This window comes from Hemitrygon akajei, chromosome 3, assembly GCF_048418815.1.
Source record: "Hemitrygon akajei chromosome 3, sHemAka1.3, whole genome shotgun sequence".
Taxonomy (NCBI): domain Eukaryota; kingdom Metazoa; phylum Chordata; class Chondrichthyes; order Myliobatiformes; family Dasyatidae; genus Hemitrygon; species Hemitrygon akajei.
Genome location: NC_133126.1, coordinates 98,461,516 through 98,485,261, shown reverse-complemented (window position 1 = coordinate 98,485,261; position 23,746 = coordinate 98,461,516).

Sequence of the window (23,746 nt, the reverse complement as noted above, 5' to 3'; positions counted from 1 at the left end):
CACCCACACCTCCAGGACTGGAGCTCCCTCCCTAACACCCACACTTCCAAGACTGGAGCTACCTCCCTAACGCCCACACCTCCAGGACTGGAGCTCCCTCCCTAACACCCTAACAGCACTGGAGCTCCCTCCCTAACACCCACACCTCCAGTACTGGAGCTCCCTCCCTAACGCCCACTCCTCCAGGACTGGAGCTCCTTCCCTAACGCCCACACCTCCAGGACTGGAGCTCCCTCCCTAACGCCCACACCTCCAGGACTGGAGCTCCCTCCCTAACCCCAACCCTGCAGGACTGGAGCTCCCTCCCTAACACCCACACCTCCAGGACTGGAGCTCCCTCCCTAACACCCACACCTCCAGGACTGGAGCTCCCTCCCTAACACCCACACCTCCAGGACTGGAGCTCCCTCCCTAACACCCACACCTCCAGGACTGGAGCTCCTTCCCTAACACCCACACCTCCAGGACTGGAGCTCCTTCCCTAACACCCACACCTCCAGGACTGGAGCTCCCTCCCTAACACTCACACCTCAGGACTGGAGCTCCTTCCCTAACACCCACACCTCCAGGACTGGAGCTCCTTCCCTAACACCCACACCTCCAGGACTGGAGCTCCTTCCCTAACACCCACAACTCCAGGACTGGAGCTCCTTCCCTAACACCCACACCTCCAGGACTGGAGCTCCCTCCCTAACACCCACACCTCAGGACTGGAGCTCCCTCCCTAACACCCACACCTCCAGGACTGGAGCTCCCTCCCTAACACCCTAACAGCACTGGAGCTCCCTCCCTAACACCCACACCTCCAGGACTGGAGCTCCTTCCCTAACACCCACACCTCCAGGACTGGAGCTCCTTCGCTAACACCCACACCTCCAGGACTGGAGCTCCTTCCCTAACACCCACACCTCCAGGACTGGAGCTCCTTCCCTAACACCCACACCTCCAGGACTGGAGCTCCCTCCCTAACACCCTAACAGCACTGGAGCTCCCTCCCTAACACCCACACCTCCAGGACTGGAGCTCCTTCCCTAACACCCCACACCTCCAGGACTGGAGCTCCTTCGCTAACACCCACACCTCCAGGACTGGAGCTCCTTCCCTAACACCCACACCTCCAGGACTGGAGCTCCTTCCCTAACACCCACACCTCCAGGACTGGAGCTCCCTCCCTAACACCCTAACAGCACTGGAGCTCCCTCCCTAACACCCACACCTCCAGGACTGGAGCTCCTTCCCTAACACCCACACCTCCAGGACTGGAGCTCCTTCCCTAACACCCACACCTCCAGGACTGGAGCTTCCTTCCCTAACACCCACACCTCCAGGACTGGAACTCCCTCCCTAACACCCACACCTCCAGGACTGGAGCTCCCTCCATAACACCCTAACAGGACTGGAGCTCCCTCCCTAACACCCACACCTCCAGGACTGGAGCTCCCTCCCTAACACCCACACCTCCAGGACTGGAGCTCCTTCCCTAACACCCACACCTCCAGGACTGGAGCTCCCTCCCTAACACCCTAACAGCACTGGAGCTCCCTCCCTAACACCCACAACCTCCAGGACTGGAGCTCCTTCCCTAACACCCACACCTCCAGGACTGGAGCTCCCTCCCTAACACCCACACCTCCAGGACTGGAGCTCCCTCCCTAACACCCACACCTCCAGGACTGGAGCTCCCTCCCTAACGCCCACACCTCCAGGACTGGAGCTCCCTCCCTAACACCCACACCTCCAGGACTGGAGCTCCTCCCTAACGCCCACACCTCCAGGACTGGAGCTCCCTCCCTAACACCCACACCGCCAGGACTGGAGCTCCCTCTCTAACACCCACACCTCCAGGTCTGGAGCTCCCTCTCTAACACCCACACCTCCAGGACTGGAGCTCCCTCACTAATACCCTAACAGCACTGGAGCTCCCTCCCTAACACCCACACCTCCAGGACTGGAGCTCCCTCCCCTAACACCCACACCTCCAGGACTGTAGCTCCTCCCTAACACCCACACCTCCAGGACTGGAGCTCCTTCCCTAACACCCACACCTCCAGGACTGGAGCTCCCTCCCTAACGCCCACACCTCCAGGACTGGAGCTCCCTCCCTAACGCCCACACCTCCAGGACTGGAGCTCCCTCCCTAACGCCCACACCTCCAGGACTGGAGCTCCCTCCCTAACGCCCACACCTCCAGGACTGGAGCTCCCTCCCTAACGCCCACACCTCCAGGACTGGAGCTCCCTCCCTAACGCCCACACCTCCAGGACTGGAGCTCCCTCCCTAACACCCACACCTCCAGGACTGGAGCTCCTTCCCTAACACCCACACCTCCAGGACTGGAGCTCCCTCCCTAACACCCTAACAGCACTGGAGCTCCTTCCCTAACGCCCACACCTCCAGGACTGGAGCTCCCTCCCTAACACCCACACCTCCAGGACTGGAGCTCCTTCCCTAACACCCACACCTCCAGGACTGGAGCTCCCTCCCTAATGCCCCACACCTCCAGGACTGGAGCTCCCTCCCTAACACCCTAACAGCACTGGAGCTCCTCCCTAACACCCTAACAGCACTGGAGCTCCCTCCCTAACACCACACCTCCAGGACTGGAGCTCCCTCCCTAACACCCTAACAGCACTGGAGCTCCCTCCCTAACACCCACACCTCCAGGACTGGAGCTCCCTCCCTAACACCCACACCTCCAGGACTGGAGCTCCCTCCCTAATGCCCACACCCTCCAGGACTGGAGCTCCCTCCCTAACACCCTAACAGCACTGGAGCTCCCTCCCTAACACCCACACCTCCAGGACTGGAGCTCCCTCCCTAACACCCACACCTCAGGACTGGAGCTCCTTCCCTAACACCCACACCTCCAGGACTGGAGCTCCTTCCCTAACACCCACACCTCCAGGACTGGAGCTCCCTCCCTAAAGCCCACACCTCCAGGACTGGAGCTCCCTCCCTAACACCCTAACAGCACTGGAGCTCCCTCCCTAACACCCACACCTCCAGGACTGGAGCTCCCTCCCTAACGCACACACCTCCAGGACTGGAGCTCCCTCCCTAACACCCACACCTCCAGGACTGGAGCTCCCTCCCTAACACCCACACCTCCAGGACTGGAGCTCCCTCCCTAATGCCCACACCTCCAGGACTGGAGCTCCCACCCTAACACCCTAACAGCACTGGAGCTCCCTCCTAACCACCCACACCTCCAGGACTGGAGCTCCCTCCCTAATGCCCACACCTCCAGGACTGGAGCTCCCTCCCTAACACCCACACCTCCAGGACCGGAGCTCCTTCCCTAACACCCACTCCTCCTGGACTGGAGCTCCTTCCCTAACACCCACACCTCCAGGACTGGAGCTCCTTCCCTAACACCCACAACTCCAGGACTGGAGCTCCTTCCCTAACACCCACACCTCCAGGACTGGAGCTCCCTCCCTAACACCCTAACAGCACTGGAGCTCCCTCCCTAACACCCACACCTCCAGGACTGGAGCTCCTTCCCTAACACCCACACCTCCAGGACTGGAGCTCCTTCCCTAACACCCACACCTCCAGGACTGGAGCTCCTTCCCTAACACCCACACCTCCAGGACTGGAGCTCCCTCCCTAACACCCTAACAGCACTGGAGCTCCTTCCCTAACGCCCACACCTCCAGGACTGGAGCTCCCTCCCTAACACCCACACCTCCAGGACTGGAGCTCCTTCCCTAACACCCACACCTCCAGGACTGGAGCTCCTTCCCTAACACCCACACCTCCAGGACTGGAGCTCCCTCCCTAATGCCCACACCTCCAGGACTGGAGCTCCCTCCCTAACACCCTAACAGCACTGGAGCTCCCTCCCTAACACCCTAACAGCACTGGAGCTCCCTCCCTAACACCCACACCTCCAGGACTGGAGCTCCCTCCCTAACACCCTAACAGCACTGGAGCTCCCTCCCTAACACCCACACCTCCAGGACTGGAGCTCCCTCCCTAACACCCACACCTCCAGGACTGGAGCTCCCTCCCTAATGCCCACACCTCCAGGACTGGAGCTCCCTCCCTAACACCCTAACAGCACTGGAGCTCCCTCCCTAACACCCACACCCTCCAGGACTGGAGCTCCCTCCCTAACACCCACACCTCCAGGACTGGAGCTCCTTCCCTAACACCCACACCTCCAGGACTGGAGCTCCTTCCCTAACACCCACACCTCCAGGACTGGAGCTCCCTCCCTAAAGCCCACACCTCCAGGACTGGAGCTCCCTCCCTAACACCCTAACAGCACTGGAGCTCCCTCCCTAACACCCACACCTCCAGGACTGGAGCTCCCTCCCTAACGCACACACCTCCAGGACTGGAGCTCCCTCCCTAACACCCACACCTCCAGGACTGGAGCTCCCTCCCTAACACCCACACCTCCAGGACTGGAGCTCCCTCCCTAATGCCCACACCTCCAGGACTGGAGCTCCCACCCTAACACACCCTAACAGCACTGGAGCTCCCTCCCTAACACCCACACCTCCAGGACTGGAGCTCCCTCCCTAATGCCCACACCTCCAGGACTGGAGCTCCCTCCCTAACACCCACACCTCCAGGACCGGAGCTCCTTCCCTAACACCCACTCCTCCTGGACTGGAGCTCCTTCCCTAACACCCACACCTCCAGGACTGGAGCTCCTTCCCTAACACCCACAACTCCAGGACTGGAGCTCCTTCCCTAACACCCACACCTCCAGGACTGGAGCTCCCTCCCTAACACCGACACCTCCAGGACTGGAGCTCCCTCCCTAACACCCACACCTCCAGGACTGGAGCTCCCTCCCTAACACCCTAACAGCACTGGAGCTCCCTCCCTAACACCCACACCTCCAGGACTGGAGCTCCTTCCCTAACACCCACACCTCCAGGACTGGAGCTCCTTCCCTAACACCCACACCTCCAGGACTGGAGCTCCTTCCCTAACACCCACACCTCCAGGACTGGAGCTCCTTCCCTAACACCCACACCTCCAGGACTGGAGCTCCCTCCCTAACACCCTAACAGCACTGGAGCTCCCTCCCTAACACCCACACCTCAGGACTGGAGCTCCTTCCCTAACACCCACACCTCCAGGACTGGAGCTCCTTCCCTAACACCCACACCTCCAGGACTGGAGCTCCTTCCCTAACACCCACACCTCCAGGACTGGAGCTCCTTCCCTAACATCCACACCTCCAGGACTGGAACTCCCTCCCTAACACCCACACCTCCAGGACTGGAGCTCCCTCCATAACACCCTAACAGGACTGGAGCTCCCTCCCTAACACCCACACCTCCAGGACTGGAGCTCCCTCCCTAACACCCACACCTCCAGGACTGGAGCTCCTTCCCTAACACCCACACCTCCAGGACTGGAGCTCCCTCCCTAACACCCTAACAGCACTGGAGCTCCCTCCCTAACACCCACACCTCCAGGACTGGAGCTCCTTCCCTAACACCCACACCTCCAGGACTGGAGCTCCCTCCCTAACACCCACACCTCCAGGACTGGAGCTCCCTCCCTAACACCCTAACAGCACTGGAGCTCCCTCCCTAACACCCACACCTCCAGGACTGGAGCTCCCTCCCTAATGCCCACACCTCCAGGACTGGAGCTCCCTCCCTAACACCCTAACAGCACTGGAGCTCCCTCCCTAACACCCTAACAGCACTGGAGCTCCCTCCCTAACACCCACACCTCCAGGACTGGAGCTCCCTCCCTAACACCCTAACAGCACTGGAGCTCCCTCCCTAACACCCACACCTCCAGGACTGGAGCTCCCTCCCTAACACCCACACCTCCAGGACTGGAGCTCCCTCCCTAATGCCCACACCTCCAGGACTGGAGCTCCCTCCCTAACACCCTAACAGCACTGGAGCTCCCTCCCTAACACCCACACCTCCAGGACTGGAGCTCCCTCCCTAACACCCACACCTCCAGGACTGGAGCTCCTTCCCCTAACACCCACACCTCCAGGACTGGAGCTCCTTCCCTAACACCCACACCTCCAGGACTGGAGCTCCCTCCCTAAAGCCCACACCTCCAGGACTGGAGCTCCCTCCCTAACACCCTAACAGCACTGGAGCTCCCTCCCTAACACCCACACCTCCAGGACTGGAGCTCCCTCCCTAACGCACACACCTCCAGGACTGGAGCTCCCTCCCTAACACCCACACCTCCAGGACTGGAGCTCCCTCCCTAACACCCACACCTCCAGGACTGGAGCTCCCTCCCTAATGCCCACACCTCCAGGACTGGAGCTCCCACCCTAACACCCTAACAGCACTGGAGCTCCCTCCCTAACACCCACACCTCCAGGACTGGAGCTCCCTCCCTAATGCCCACACCTCCAGGACTGGAGCTCCCTCCCTAACACCCACACCTCCAGGACCGGAGCTCCTTCCCTAACACCCACTCCTCCTGGACTGGAGCTCCTTCCCTAACACCCACACCTCCAGGACTGGAGCTCCTTCCCTAACACCCACAACTCCAGGACTGGAGCTCCTTCCCTAACACCCACACCTCCAGGACTGGAGCTCCCTCCCTAACACCCTAACAGCACTGGAGCTCCCTCCCTAACACCCACACCTCCAGGACTGGAGCTCCTTCCCTAACACCCACACCTCCAGGACTGGAGCTCCTTCCCTAACACCCACACCTCCAGGACTGGAGCTCCTTCCCTAACACCCACACCTCCAGGACTGGAGCTCCCTCCCTAACACCCTAACAGCACTGGAGCTCCTTCCCTAACGCCCACACCTCCAGGACTGGAGCTCCCTCCCTAACACCCACACCTCCAGGACTGGAGCTCCTTCCCTAACACCCACACCTCCAGGACTGGAGCTCCTTCCCTAACACCCACACCTCCAGGACTGGAGCTCCCTCCCTAATGCCCACACCTCCAGGACTGGAGCTCCCTCCCTAACACCCTAACAGCACTGGAGCTCCCTCCCTAACACCCTAACAGCACTGGAGCTCCCTCCCTAACACCCACACCTCCAGGACCTGGAGCTCCCTCCCTAACACCCTAACAGCACTGGAGCTCCCTCCCTAACACCCACACCTCCAGGACTGGAGCTCCCTCCCTAACACCCACACTCCAGGACTGGAGCTCCCTCCCTAATGCCCACACCTCCAGGACTGGAGCTCCCTCCCTAACACCCTAACAGCACTGGAGCTCCCTCCCTAACACCCACACCTCCAGGACTGAGCTCCCTCCCTAACACCCACACCTCCAGGACTGGAGCTCCTTCCCTAACACCCACACCTCCAGGACTGGAGCTCCTTCCCTAACACCCACACCTCCAGGACTGGAGCTCCCTCCCTAAAGCCCACACCTCCAGGACTGGAGCTCCCTCCCTAACACCCTAACAGCACTGGAGCTCCCTCCCTAACACCCACACCTCCAGGACTGGAGCTCCCTCCCTAACGCACACACCTCCAGGACTGGAGCTCCCTCCCTAACACCCCACACCTCCAGGACTGGAGCTCCCTCCCTAACACCCACACCTCCAGGACTGGAGCTCCCTCCCTAATGCCCACACCTCCAGGACTGGAGCTCCCACCCTAACACCCTAACAGCACTGGAGCTCCCTCCCTAACACCCACACCTCCAGGACTGGAGCTCCCTCCCTAATGCCCACACCTCCAGGACTGGAGCTCCCTCCCTAACACCCACACCTCCAGACCGGAGCTCCTTCCCTAACACCCACTCCTCCTGGACTGGAGCTCCTTCCCTAACACCCACACCTCCAGGACTGGAGCTCCTTCCCTAACACCCACAACTCCAGGACTGGAGCTCCTTCCCTAACACCCACACCTCCAGGACTGGAGCTCCCTCCCTAACACGACACCTCCAGGACTGGAGCTCCCTCCCTAACACCCACACCTCCAGGACTGGAGCTCCCTCCCTAACACCCTAACAGCACTGGAGCTCCCTCCCTAACACCCACACCTCCAGGACTGGAGCTCCTTCCCTAACACCCACACCTCCAGGACTGGAGCTCCTTCCCTAACACCCACACCTCCAGGACTGGAGCTCCTTCCCTAACACCCACACCTCCAGGACTGGAGCTCCTTCCCTAACACCCACACCTCCAGGACTGGAGCTCCCTCCCTAACACCCTAACAGCACTGGAGCTCCCTCCCTAACACCCACACCTCCAGGACTGGAGCTCCTTCCCTAACACCCACACCTCCAGGACTGGAGCTCCTTCCCTAACACCCACACCTCCAGGACTGGAGCTCCTTCCCTAACACCCACACCTCCAGGACTGGAGCTCCTTCCCTAACATCCACACCTCCAGGACTGGATCTCCCTCCCTAACACCCACACCTCCAGGACTGGAGCTCCCTCCATAACACCCTAACAGGACTGGAGCTCCCTCCCTAACACCCACACCTCCAGGACTGGAGCTCCCTCCCTAACACCCACACCTCCAGGACTGGAGCTCCTTCCTAACACCCACACCTCCAGGACTGGAGCTCCCTCCCTAACACCCTAACAGCACTGGAGCTCCCCTCCCTAACACCCACACCTCCAGGACTGGAGCTCCTTCCCTAACACCCACACCTCCAGGACTGGAGCTCCCTCCCTAACACCCACACCTCCAGGACTGGAGCTCCCTCCCTAACACCCACACCTCCAGGACTGGAGCTCCCTCCCTAACGCCCACACCCTCCAGGACTGGAGCTCCCTCCCTAACACCCACACCTCCAGGACTGGAGCTCCCTCCCTAACGCCCACACCTCCAGGACTGGAGCTCCCTCCCTAACGCCCACACCTCCAGGACTGGAGCTCCCTCCCTAACACCCACACCGCCAGGACTGGAGCTCCCTCTCTAACACCCACACCTCCAGGTCTGGAGCTCCCTCTCTAACACCCACACCTCCAGGACTGGAGCTCCCTCACTAATACCCTAACAGCACTGGAGCTCCCTCCCTAACACCCACACCTCCAGGACTGGAGCTCCCTCCCTAACACCCACACCTCCAGGACTGTAGCTCCCTCCCTAACACCCACACCTCCAGGACTGGAGCTCCTTCCCTAACACCCACACCTCCAGGACTGGAGCTCCCTCCTAACGCCCACACCTCCAGGACTGGAGCTCCCTCCCTAACGCCCACACCTCCAGGACTGGAGCTCCCTTCCTAACGCCCACACCTCCAGGACTGGAGCTCCCTCCCTAACGCCCACACCTCCAGGACTGGAGCTCCCTCCCTAACGCCCACACCTCCAGGACTGGAGCTCCCTCCCTAACGCCCACACCTCCAGGACTGGAGCTCCCTCCCTAACGCCCACACCTCCAGGACTGGAGCTCCCTCCCTAACACCCACACCTCCAGGACTGGAGCTCCTTCCCTAACACCCACACCTCCAGGACTGGAGCTCCCTCCTAACACCCTAACAGCACTGGAGCTCCTTCCCTAACGCCCACACCTCCAGGACTGGAGCTCCCTCCCTAACACCCACACCTCCAGGACTGGAGCTCCTTCCCTAACACCCACACCTCCAGGACTGGAGCTCCCTCCCTAATGCCCACACCTCCAGGACTGGAGCTCCCTCCCTAACACCCTAACAGCACTGGAGCTCCCTCCCTAACACCCTAACAGCACTGGAGCTCCCTCCCTAACACCCACACCTCCAGGACTGGAGCTCCTTCCCTAACACCCCACACCTCCAGGACTGGAGCTCCTTCGCTAACACCCACACCTCCAGGACTGGAGCTCCTTCCCTAACACCCACACCTCCAGGACTGGAGCTCCTTCCCTAACACCCACACCTCCAGGACTGGAGCTCCCTCCCTAACACCCTAACAGCACTGGAGCTCCCTCCCTAACACCCACACCTCCAGGACTGGAGCTCCTTCCCTAACACCCACACCTCCAGGACTGGAGCTCCTTCCCTAACACCCACACCTCCAGGACTGGAGCTCCTTCCCTAACACCCACACCTCCAGGACTGGAACTCCCTCCCTAACACCCACACCTCCAGGACTGGAGCTCCCTCATAACACCCTAACAGGACTGGAGCTCCCTCCCTAACACCCACACCTCCAGGACTGGAGCTCCCTCCCTAACACCCACACCTCCAGGACTGGAGCTCCTTCCCTAACACCCACACCTCCAGGACTGGAGCTCCCTCCCTAACACCCTAACAGCCACTGGAGCTCCCTCCCTAACACCCACACCTCCAGGACTGGAGCTCCTTCCCTAACACCCACACCTCCAGGACTGGAGCTCCCTCCCTAACACCCACACCTCCAGGACTGGAGCTCCCTCCCTAACACCCACACCTCCAGGACTGGAGCTCCCTCACTAACGCCCACACCTCCAGGACTGGAGCTCCCTCCCTAACACCCACACCTCCAGGACTGGAGCTCCCTCCCTAACGCCCACACCTCCAGGACTGGAGCTCCCTCCCTAACACCCACACCGCCAGGACTGGAGCTCCCTCCCTAACACCCACACCGCCAGGACTGGAGCTCCCTCTCTAACACCCACACCTCCAGGTCTGGAGCTCCCTCTCTAACACCCACACCTCCAGGACTGGAGCTCCCTCACTAATACCCTAACAGCACTGGAGCTCCCTCCCTAACACCCACACCTCCAGGACTGGAGCTCCCTCCCTAACACCCACACCTCCAGGACTGTAGCTCCCTCCCTAACACCCACACCTCCAGGACTGGAGCTCCTTCCCTAACACCCACACCTCCAGGACTGGAGCTCCCTCCCTAACGCCCACACCTCCAGGACTGGAGCTCCCTCCCTAACGCCCACACCTCCAGGACTGGAGCTCCCTCCCTAACGCCCCACACCTCCAGGACTGGAGCTCCCTCCCTAACGCCCACACCTCCAGGACTGGAGCTCCCTCCCTAACGCCCACACCTCCAGGACTGGAGCTCCCTCCCTAACGCCCACACCTCCAGGACTGGAGCTCCCTCCCTAACACCCACACCTCCAGGACTGGAGCTCCTTCCCTAACACCCACACCTCCAGGACTGGAGCTCCCTCCCTAACACCCTAACAGCACTGGAGCTCCTTCCCTAACGCCCACACCTCCAGGACTGGAGCTCCCTCCCTAACACCCACACCTCCAGGACTGGAGCTCCTTCCCTAACACCCACACCTCCAGGACTGGAGCTCCCTCCCTAATGCCCACACCTCCAGGACTGGAGCTCCCTCCCTAACACCCTAACAGCACTGGAGCTCCCTCCCTAACACCCTAACAGCACTGGAGCTCCCTCCCTAACACCCACACCTCCAGGACTGGAGCTCCCTCCCTAACACCCACACCTCCAGGACTGGAGCTCCCTCCCTAACACCCACACCTCCAGGACTGGAGCTCCCTCCCTAATGCCCACACCTCCAGGACTGGAGCTCCCTCCCTAACACCCTAACAGCACTGGAGCTCCCTCCCTAACACCCACACCTCCAGGACTGGAGCTCCCTCCCTAACACCCACACCTCCAGGACTGGAGCTCCTTCCCTAACACCCACACCTCCAGGACTGGAGCTCCTTCCCTAACACCCACACCTCCAGGACTGGAGCTCCCTCCCTAAAGCCCACACCTCCAGGACTGGAGCTCCTCCCTAACACCCTAACAGCACTGGAGCTCCCTCCCTAACACCCACACCTCCAGGACTGGAGCTCCCTCCCTAACGCACACACCTCCAGGACTGGAGCTCCCTCCCTAACACCCACACCTCCAGGACTGGAGCTCCCTCCCTAACACCCACACCTCCAGGACTGGAGCTCCCTCCCTAATGCCCACAACCTCCAGGACTGGAGCTCCCACCCTAACACCCTAACAGCACTGGAGCTCCCTCCCTAACACCCACACCTCCAGGACTGGAGCTCCCTCCCTAATGCCCACACCTCCAGGACTGGAGCTCCCTCCCTAACACCCACACCTCCAGGACCGGAGCTCCTTCCCTAACACCCACTCCTCCTGGACTGGAGCTCCTTCCCTAACACCCACACCTCCAGGACTGGAGCTCCTTCCCTAACACCCACAACTCCAGGACTGGAGCTCCTTCCCTAACACCCACACCTCCAGGACTGGAGCTCCCTCCCTAACACCGACACCTCCAGGACTGGAGCTCCCTCCCTAACACCCACACCTCCAGGACTGGAGCTCCCTCCCTAACACCCTAACAGCACTGGAGCTCCCTCCCTAACACCCACACCTCCAGGACTGGAGCTCCTTCCCTAACACCCACACCTCCAGGACTGGAGCTCCTTCCCTAACACCCACACCTCCAGGACTGGAGCTCCTTCCCCTAACACCCACACCTCCAGGACTGGAGCTCCCTCCCTAACACCTAACAGCACTGGAGCTCCTTCCCTAACGCCCACACCTCCAGGACTGGAGCTCCCTCCCTAACACCCACACCTCCAGGACTGGAGCTCCTTCCCTAACACCCACACCTCCAGGACTGGAGCTCCCTCCCTAATGCCCACACCTCCAGGACTGGAGCTCCCTCCCTAACACCCTAACAGCACTGGAGCTCCCTCCCTAACACCCTAACAGCACTGGAGCTCCCTCCCTAACACCCCACACCTCCAGGACTGGAGCTCCTCTCCCTAACACCCCTAACAGCACTGGAGCTCCCTCCCTAACACCCACACCTCCAGGACTGGAGCTCCCTCCCTAACACCCACACCTCCAGGACTGGAGCTCCCTCCCTAATGCCCACACCTCCAGGACTGGAGCTCCCTCCCTAACACCCTAACAGCACTGGAGCTCCCTCCCTAACACCCACACCTCCAGGACTGGAGCTCCCTCCCTAACACCCACACCTCCAGACTGGAGCTCCTTCCCTAACACCCACACCTCCAGGACAGGAGCTCCTTCCTAACACCACACCTCCAGGACTGGAGCTCCCTCCCTAAAGCCCCACACCTCCAGGACTGGAGCTCCCTCCCTAACACCCTAACAGCACTGGAGCTCCCTCCCTAACACCCACACCTCCAGGACTGGAGCTCCCTCCCTAACGCACACACCTCCAGGACTGGAGCTCCCTCCCTAACACCCACCACCTCAGGACTGGAGCTCCCTCCCTAACACCCACACCTCCAGGACTGGAGCTCCCTCCCTAATGCCCACACCTCCAGGACTGGAGCTCCCACCCTAACACCCTAACAGCACTGGAGCTCCCTCCCTAACACCCACACCTCCAGGACTGGAGCTCCCTCCCTAATGCCCACACCTCCAGGACTGGAGCTCCCTCCCTAACACCCACACCTCCAGGACCGGAGCTCCTTCCCTAACACCCACTCCTCCTGGACTGGAGCTCCTTCCCTAACACCCACACCTCCAGGACTGGAGCTCCTTCCCTAACACCCACAACTCCAGGACTGGAGCTCCTTCCCTAACACCCACACCTCCAGGACTGGAGCTCCCTCCCTAACACCGACACCTCCAGGACTGGAGCTCCCTCCCTAACACCCACACCTCCAGGACTGGAGCTCCCTCCCTAACACCCTAACAGCACTGGAGCTCCCTCCCTAACACCCACCCTCCAGGACTGGAGCTCCTTCCCTAACACCCACACCTCCAGGACTGGAGCTCCTTCCCTAACACCCACACCTCCAGGACTGGAGCTCCTTCCCTAACACCCACACCTCCAGGACTGGAGCTCCTTCCCTAACACCCACACCTCCAGGACTGGAGCTCCCTCCCTAACACCCTAACAGCACTGGAGCTCCCTCCCTAACACCCACACCTCCAGGACTGGAGCTCCTTCCCTAACACCCACACCTCCAGGACTGGAGCTCCTTCCCTAACACCCACACCTCCAGGACTGGAGCTCCTTCCCTAACACCCACACCTCCAGGACTGGAGCTCCTTCCCTAACACCCACACCTCCAGGACTGGAACTCCTCCCTAACACCCACACCTCCAGGACTGGAGCTCCCTCCCTAACACCACCTAACAGGACTGGAGCTCCCTCCCTAACACCCACACCTCCAGGACTGGAGCTCCCTCCCTAACACCCACACCTCCAGGACTGGAGCTCCTTCCCTAACACCCACACCTCCAGGACTGGAGCTCCCTCCCTAACACCCAAACAGCACTGGAGCTCCCTCCCTAACACCCACACCTCCAGGACTGGAGCTCCTTCCCTAACACCCACACCTCCAGGACTGGAGCTCCCTCCCTAACACCCACACCTCCAGGACTGAGCTCCCTCCCTAACACCCACACCTCCAGGACTGGAGCTCCCTCCCTAACGCCCACACCTCCAGGACTGGAGCTCCCTCCCTAACACCCACACCTCCAGGACTGGAGCTCCCTCCCTAACGCCCACAACCTCCAGGACTGGAGCTCCCTCCCTAACGCCCACACCTCCAGGACTGGAGCTCCCTCCCTAACACCCACACCGCCAGGACTGGAGCTCCCTCTCTAACACCCACACCTCCAGGACTGGAGCTCCCTCTCTAACACCCACACCTCCAGGACTGGAGCTCCCTCACTAAACCCTAACAGCACTGGAGCTCCCTCCCTAACACCCACACCTCCAGGACTGGAGCTCCCTCCCTAACACCCACACCTCCAGGACTGGAGCTCCCTCCCTAACACCCACACCTCCAGGACTGGAGCTCCTTCCCTAACACCCACACCTCCAGGACTGGAGCTCCCCTCCCTAACGCCCCACACCTCCAGGACTGGAGCTCCCTCCCTAACGCCCACACCTCCAGGACTGGAGCTCCCTCCCTAACGCCCACACCTCCAGGACTGGAGCTCCCTCCTAACGCCCACACCTCCAGGACTGGAGCTCCCTCCCTAACGCCCACACCTCCAGGACTGGAGCTCCCTCCCTAACTCCCACACCTCCAGGACTGGAGCTTCCCTCCCTAACGCCCACACCTCCAGGACTGGAGCTCCCTCCCTAACGCCCACACCTCCAGGACTGGAGCTCCCTCCCTAACACCCACACCTCCAGGACTGGAGCTCCTTCCCTAACACCCACACCTCCAGGACTGGAGCTCCCTCCCTAACACCCAACTCAGCACTGGAGCTCCTTCCCTAACGCCCACACCTCAGGACTGGAGCTCCCTCCCTAACACCCACACCTCCAGGACTGGAGCTCCCTCCCTAACACCCACACCTCCAGGACTGGAGCTCCCTCCCTAATGCCCCACACCTCCTGGACTGGAGCTCCCTCCCTAACACCCTAACAGCACTGGAGCTCCCTCCCTACACCACCCTAACAGCACTGGAGCTCCCTCCCTAACACCCACACCTCCAGGACTGGAGCTCCCTCCCTAACACCCTAACAGCACTGAGCTCCCTCCTAACACCCACACCTCCAGGACTGGAGCTCCCTCCCTAACACCCACACCTCCAGGACTGGAGCTCCCTCCCTAATGCCCACACCTCCAGGACTGGAGCTCCCTCCCTAACACCCTAACAGCACTGGAGCTCCCTCCCTAACACCCACACCTCCAGGACTGGAGCTCCCTCCCTAACACCCACACCTCCAGGACTGGAGCTCCTTCCCTAACACCCACACCTCCAGGACTGGAGCTCCTTCCCTAACACCCACACCTCCAGGACTGGAGCTCCCTCCCTAAAGCCCACACCTCCAGGACTGGAGCTCCCTCCCTAACACCCTAACAGCACTGGAGCTCCCTCCCTAACACCCACACCTCCAGGACTGGAGCTCCCTCCCTAACGCACACACACCTCCAGGACTGGAGCTCCCTCCCTAACACCCACACCTCCAGGACTGGAGCTCCCTCCCTAACACCCACACCTCCAGGACTGGAGCTCCCTCCCTAATGCCCACACCTCCAGGACTGGAGCTCCCACCCTAACACCCTAACAGCACTGGAGCTCCCTCCCTAACACCCACACCTCCAGGACTGGAGCTCCCTCCCTAATGCCCACACCTCCAGGACTGGAGCTCCCTCCCTAACACCCACACCTCCAGGACTGGAGCTCCCTCCCTAACACCCACACCTCCAGGACTGGAGCTCCCTCCCTAATGCCCACACCTCCAGGACTGGAGCTCCCACCCTAACACCCACACCTCCAGGACTGGAGCTCCACCCTAAATGCCCACCACCTCCAGGACTGGAGCTCCACCCTAACACCCACACCTCCAGGACTGGAGCTCCCTCCCTAACACCCTAACAGCACTGGAGCTCCCTCCCTAACACCCACACCTCCAGGACTGGAGCTCCCTCCCTAACGCCCACATCTCCAGGATTGGAGCTCCTTCCCTAACACCCACACCTCCAGGACTGGAGCTCCCTCCCTAACACCCACACCTCCAGGACTGGAGCTCCTTCCCTAACACCCACACCTCCAGGACTGGAGCTCCCTCCCTAACACCCCCACCTCCAGGACTGGAGCTCTCCTCCCTAATGCCCACACCTCCAGGACTGGAGCTCCCACCCTAACACCCACACCTCCAGGACTGGAGCTCCCACCCTAATGCCCACACCTCCAGGACTGGAGCTCCCACCCTAACACCCACACCTCCAGGACTGGAGCTCCCTCCCTAACACCCTAACAGCACTGGAGCTCCCTCCCTAACACCCACACCTCCAGGACTGGAGCTCCCTCCCTAACGCCCACATCTCCAGGATTGGAGCTCCTTCCCTAACACCCACACCTCCAGGACTGGAGCTCCCTCCCTAACACCCACACCTCCAGGACTGGAGCTCCTTCCCTAACACACACACACCTCCAGGACTGGAGCTCCCTCCCTAACACCCTAACAGCACTGGAGCTCCCTCCCTAACACCCACACCTCCAGGACTGGAGCTCCTTCCCTAACACCCACACCTCCAGGACTGGAGCTCCCTCCTAACACCCACACTTCCAGGACTGGAGCTACCTCCCTAACGCCCACACCTCCAGGACTGGAGCTCCCTCCCTAACACCCTAACAGCACTGGAGCTCCCTCCCTAACACCCACACCTCCAGTACTGGAGCTCCCTCCCTAACGCCCACACCTCCAGGACTGGAGCTCCTTCCCTAACGCCCACACCTCCAGGACTGAGCTCCCTCCCTAACCGCCCACACCTCCAGGACTGGAGCTCCCCTCCCTAACACCCACACCTGCAGGACTGGAGCTCCCTCCCTAACACCCACACTCCAGGACTGGAGCTCCCTCCCTAACACCCACACCTCCAGGACTGGAGCTCCCTCCCTAACACCCACACCTCCAGGACTGGAGCTCCCTCCCTAACAACCCCACACCTCCAGGACTGGAGCTCCTTCCCTAACACCCACACCTCCAGGACTGGAGCTCCTTCCCTAACACCCACACCTCCAGGACTGGAGCTCCTTCCCTAACACCCACACCTCCAGGACTGGAGCTCCTCCCTAACACCCACACCTCCAGGACTGGAGCTCCTTCCCTAACACCCACACCTCCAGGACTGGAGCTCCTTCCCTAACACCCCACAACCTCCAGGACTGGAGCTCCTTCCCTAACACCCACAACTCCAGGACTGGAGCTCCTTCCCTAACACCACACCTCCAGGACTGGAGCTCCCTCCCTAACACCCACACCTCCAGGACTGGAGCTCCCTCCCTAACACCCACACCTCCAGGACTGGAGCTCCCTCCCTAACACCCTAACAGCACTGGAGCTCCCTCCCTAACACCCACACCTCCAGGACTGGAGCTCCTTCCCTAACACCCACACCTCCAGGACTGGAGCTCCTTCCCTAACACCCACACCTCCAGGACTGGAGCTCCTTCCCTAACACCCACACCTCCAGGACTGGAGCTCCTTCCCTAACACCCACACCTCCAGGACTGGAGCTCCCTCCCTAACACCCACACCTCCAGGACTGGAGCTCCCTCCATAACACCCTAACAGGACTGGAGCTCCCTCCCTAACACCCACACCTCCAGGACTGGAGCTCCCTCCCTAACACCCACACCTCCAGGACTGGAGCTCCTTCCCTAACACCCACACCTCCAGGACTGGAGCTCCCTCCCTAACACCCTAACAGCACTGGAGCTCCCTCCCTAACACCCACACCTCCAGGACTGGAACTCCTTCCCTAACACCCACACCTCCAGGACTGAAGCTCCCTCCCTAACACCCACACCTCCAGGACTGGAGCTCCCTCCCTAACACCCACACCTCCCAGGACTGGAGCTCCCTCCCTAACGCCCACACCTCCAGGACTGGAGCTCCCTCCCTAACACCCACACCTCCAGGACTGGAGCTCCCTCCCTAACGCCCACACCTCCAGGACTGGAGCTCCCTCCCTAACACCCACACCTCCAGGACTGGAGCTCCCTCCCTAACACCCACACCGCCAGGACTGGAGCTCCCTCGCTAACACCCCACACCTCCAGGACTGGAGCTCCCTCTCTAACACCCACACCTCCAGGACTGGAGCTCCCTCACTAATACCCTAACAGGCACTGGAGCTCCCTCCCTAACACCCACACCTCCAGGACTGGAGCTCCCTCCCTAACACCCACACCTCCAGGACTGTAGCTCCCTCCCTAACACCCACACCTCCAGGACTGGAGCTCCCTCCCTAACACCCACACCTCCAGGACTGGAGCTCCCTCCCTAACACCCACACCTCCAGGACTGGAGCTCCCTCCCTAACACCCACACCTCCAGGACTGGAGCTCCCTCCCTAACACCCACACCTCCAGGACTGGAGCTCCCTCCCTAACACCCACACCTCCAGGACTGGAGCTCCTCCCTAACACCCACACCTCCAGGACTGGAGCTCCCTCCCTAACACCCACACCTCCAGGACTGGAGCTCCCTCCCTAACACCCACACCTCCAGGACTGGAGCTCCCTCCCTAACACCCACACCTCCAGGACTGGAGCTCCCTCCCTAACGCCCACACCTCCAGGACTGGAGCTCCCTCCCTAACACCCTAACAGCACTGGAGCTCCCTCCCTAACACCCACACCTCCAGGACTGGAGCTCGCTCCCTAACGCCCCCACCTCCAGGACTGGAGCTCCCTCCCTAACACCCACACCTCCAGGACTGGAGCTCCTTCCCTAACACCCCACACCTCCAGGACTGGAGCTCCCTCCCTAACACCCACACCTCCAGGACTGGAGCTCCCTCCCTAACACCCACACCTCCAGGACTGGAGCTCCCTCCCTAACAGCCCCACCTCCAGGACTGGAGCTCCCTTCCCTAACGCCCACACCTCCAGGACTGGAGCTCCCTCCCTAACACCCCACCTCCAGGACTGGAGCTCCCTCCCTAACACCCACACCTCCAGGACTGGAGCTTCCTCCCTAACACACACACCTCCAGGACTGGAGCTCCCTCCCTAACGCCCACACCTCCAGGACTGGAGCTCCCTCCCTAACGCCCACACCTCCAGGACTGGAGCTCCCTCCCTAACACCCACACCGCCAGGACTGGAGCTCCCTCTCTAACACCCACACCTCCAGGTCTGGAGCTCCCTCTCTAACACCCACACCTCCAGGACTGAGCTCCCTCACTAATACCCTAACAGCACTGGAGCTCCCTCCCTAACACCCACACCTCCAGGACTGGAGCTCCCTCCCTAACACCCACACCTCAGGACTGTAGCTCCCTCCCTAACACCCACACCTCCAGGACTGGAGCTCCTCCCTAACACCCACACCTCCAGGACTGGAGCTCCCTCCCTAACGCCCACACCTCCAGGACTGGAGCTCCCTCCCTAACGCCCACACCTCCAGGACTGGAGCTCCCTCCCTAACGCCCACACCTCCAGGACTGGAGCTCCCTCCCTAACGCCCACACCTCCAGGACTGGAGCTCCCTCCCTAACGCCCACAACCTCCAGGACTGGAGCTCCCTCCCTAACGCCCACACCTCCAGGACTGGAGCTCCCTCCCTAACACCCACACCTCCTGGACTGGAGCTCCTTCCCTAACACCCACACCTCCAGGACTGGAGCTCCCTCCCTAACACCCTAACAGCACTGGAGCTCCTTCCCTAACGCCCACACCTCCAGGACTGGAGCTCCCTCCCTAACACCCACACCTCCTGGACTGGAGCTCCTTCCCTAACACCCACACCTCCAGGACTGGAGCTCCCTCCCTAATGCCCACACCTCCAGGACTGGAGCTCCCTCCCTAACACCCTAACAGCACTGGAGCTCCCTCCCTAACACCCTAACAGCACTGGAGCTCCCTCCCTAACACCCACACCTCCAGGACTGGAGCTCCCTCCCTAACACCCTAACAGCACTGGAGCTCCCTCCCTAACACCCACACCTCCAGGACTGGAGCTCCCTCCCTAACACCCACACCTCCAGGACTGGAGCTCCCTCCCTAATGCCCACACCTCCAGGACTGGAGCTCCCTCCCTAACACCCTAACAGCACTGGAGCTCCCTCCCTAACACCCACACCTCCAGGACTGGAGCTCCCTCCCTAACACCCACACCTCCAGGACTGGAGCTCCTTCCCTAACCCCCACACCTCCAGGACTGAGCTCCCTTCCCTAACACCCACACCTCCAGGACTGGAGCTCCCTCCCTAAAGCCCACACCTCCAGGACTGGAGCTCCCACCCTAACACCCTAACAGCACTGGAGCTCCCTCCCTAACACCCACACCTCCAGGACTGGAGCTCCCTCCCTAACGCACACACCTCCAGGACTGGAGCTCCCTCCCTAACACCCACACCTCCAGGACTGGAGCTCCCTCCCTAACACCCACACCTCCAGGACTGGAGCTCCCTCCCTAATGCCCACACCTCCAGGACTGGAGCTCCCACCCTAACACCCTAACAGCACTGGAGCTCCCTCCCTAACACCCACACCTCCAGGACTGGAGCTCCCTCCTAATGCCCCACACCTCCAGGACTGGAGCTCCCTCCCTAATGCCCACACCTCCAGGACTGGAGCTCCCACCCTAACACCCACACCTCCAGGACTGGAGCTCCCACCCTAATGCCCACACATCCAGGACTGGAGCTCCCACCCTAACACCCACACCTCCAGGACTGGAGCTCCCTCCCTAACACCCTAACAGCACTGGAGCTCCCTCCCTAACACCCACACCTCCAGGACTGGAGCTCCCTCCCTAACGCCCACATCTCCAGGACTGGAGCTCCTTCCCTAACACCCACACCTCCAGGACTGGAGCTCCCTCCCTAACACCCACACCTCCAGGACTGGAGCTCCTTCCCTAACACACACACCTCCAGGACTGGAGCTCCCTCCCTAACACCCTAACAGCACTGGAGCTCCCTCCCTAACACCCACACCTCCAGGACTGGAGCTCCCTCCCTAACACCCTAACAGCACTGGAGCTCCCTCCCTAACACCCACACCTCCAGGACTGGAGCTCCCTCCCTAACACCCACACCTCCAGGACTGGAGCTCCCTCCCTAATGCCCACACCTCCAGGACTGGAGCTCCCTCCCTAACACCCTAACAGCACTGGAGCTCCCTCACTAACACCCACACCTCCAGGACTGGAGCTCCCTCCCTAACACCCACACCTCCAGGACTGGAGCTCCTTCCCTAACCCCCACACCTCCAGGACTGGAGCTCCTTCCCTAACACCCACACCTCCAGGACTGGAGCTCCCTCCCTAAAGCCCACACCTCCAGGACTGAGCTCCCTCCCTAACACCCTAACAGCACTGGAGCTCCCTCCCTAACACCCACACCTCCAGGACGGGAGCTCCCTCCCTAACGCACACACCTCCAGGACTGGAGCTCCCTCCCTAACACCCACACCTCCAGGACTGGAGCTCCCTCCCTAACACCCACACCTCCAGGACTGGAGCTCCCTCCCTAATGCCCACACCTCCAGGACTGGAGCTCCCACCCTAACACCCTAACAGCACTGGAGCTCCCTCCCTAACACCCACACCTCCAGGACTGGAGCTCCCTCCCTAATGCCCACACCTCCAGGACTGGAGCTCCTTCCCTAACACCCACACCTCCAGGACTGGAGCTCCTTCCCTAACACCCACACCTCCAGGACTGGAGCTCCCTCCCTAACACTCACACCTCCAGGACTGGAGCTCCTTCCCTAACACCCACACCGCCAGGACTGGAGCTCCTTCCCTAACACCCACACCTCCAGGACTGGAGCTCCTTCCCTAACACCCACAACTCCAGGACTGGAGGCTCCTTCCCTAACACCCACACCTCCAGGACTGGAGCTCCCTCCCTAACACCCACACCTCCAGGACTGGAGCTCCCTCCCTAACACCCACACCTCCAGGACTTGAGCTCCCTCCCTAACACCCTAACAGCACTGGAGCTCCCTCCCTAACACCCACACCTCCAGGACTGGAGCTCCTTCCCTAACACCCACACCTCCAGGACTGGAGCTCCTTCGCTAACACCCACACCTCCAGGACTGGAGCTCCTTCCCTAACGCCCACACCTCCAGGACTGGAGCTCCTTCCCTAACACCCACACCTCCAGGACTGGAGCTCCCTCCCTAACACCCTAACAGCACTGGAGCTCCCTCCCTAACACCCACACCTCCAGGACTGGAGCTCCTTCCCTAACACCCACACCTCCAGGACTGGAGCTCCTTCCCTAACACCCACACCTCCAGGACTGGAGCTCCTTCCCTAACACCCACACCTCCAGGACTGGAGCTCCTTCCCTAACACCCACACCTCCAGGACTGGAACTCCTCCCTAACACCCACACCTCCAGGACTGGAGCTCCCTCCATAACACCCTAACAGGACTGGAGCTCCCTCCCTAACACCCACACCTCCAGGACTGGAGCTCCCTCCCTAACACCCACACCTCCAGGACTGGAGCTCCTTCCCTAACACCCACACCTCCAGGACTGGAGCTCCCTCCCTAACACCCTAACAGCACTGGAGCTCCCCTCCCTAACACCCACACCTCCAGGACTGGAGCTCCTTCCCTAACACCCACACCTCCAGGACTGGAGCTCCCTCCCTAACACCCACACCTCCAGGACTGGAGCTCCCTCCCTAACGACCCACACCTCCAGGACTGGAGCTCCCTCCCTAACGCCCACACCTCCAGGACTGGAGCTCCCTCCCTAACACCCACACCTCCAGGACTGGAGCTCCCTCCCTAACGCCCACACCTCCAGGACTGGAGCTCCCTCCCACACCTCCAGGACTGGAGCTCCCTCCCTAACACCCACACCGCCAGGACTGAGCTCCCTCTCTAACACCCACACCTCCAGGTCTGGAGCTCCCTCTCTAACACCCACACCTCCAGGACTGGAGCTCCCTCACTAATACCCTAACAGCACTGAGCTCCCTCCCTAACACCCACACCTCCAGGACTGGAGCTCCCTCCCTAACACCCACACCTCCAGGACTGTAGCTCCCTCCCTAACACCCACACCTCCAGGACTGGAGCTCCTTCCCTAACACCCACACCTCCAGTACTGGAGCTCCCTCCCTAACGCCCACACCTCCAGGACTGAGCTCCCTCAGTAACGCCCACACCTCCAGGACTGGAGCTCCCTCCCTAGACGCCCACACCTCCAGGACTGGAGCTCCCTCCCTACGCCCACACCTCCAGGACTGGAGCTCCCTCCCTAACGCCCACACCTCCAGGACTGGAGCTCCCTCCCTAACGCCCACACCTCCAGGACTGGAGCTCCCTTCCCTAACACCCACAACTCCAGGACTGGAGCTCCTCCCTAACACCTCAGGAGCCCCCTAACCCTAACAGCACTGGAGCTCCTTCCCTAACGCCCACACCTCCAGGACTGGAGCTCCCTCCCTAACACCCACACCTCCAGGACTGGAGCTCCTTCCCTAACACCCACACCT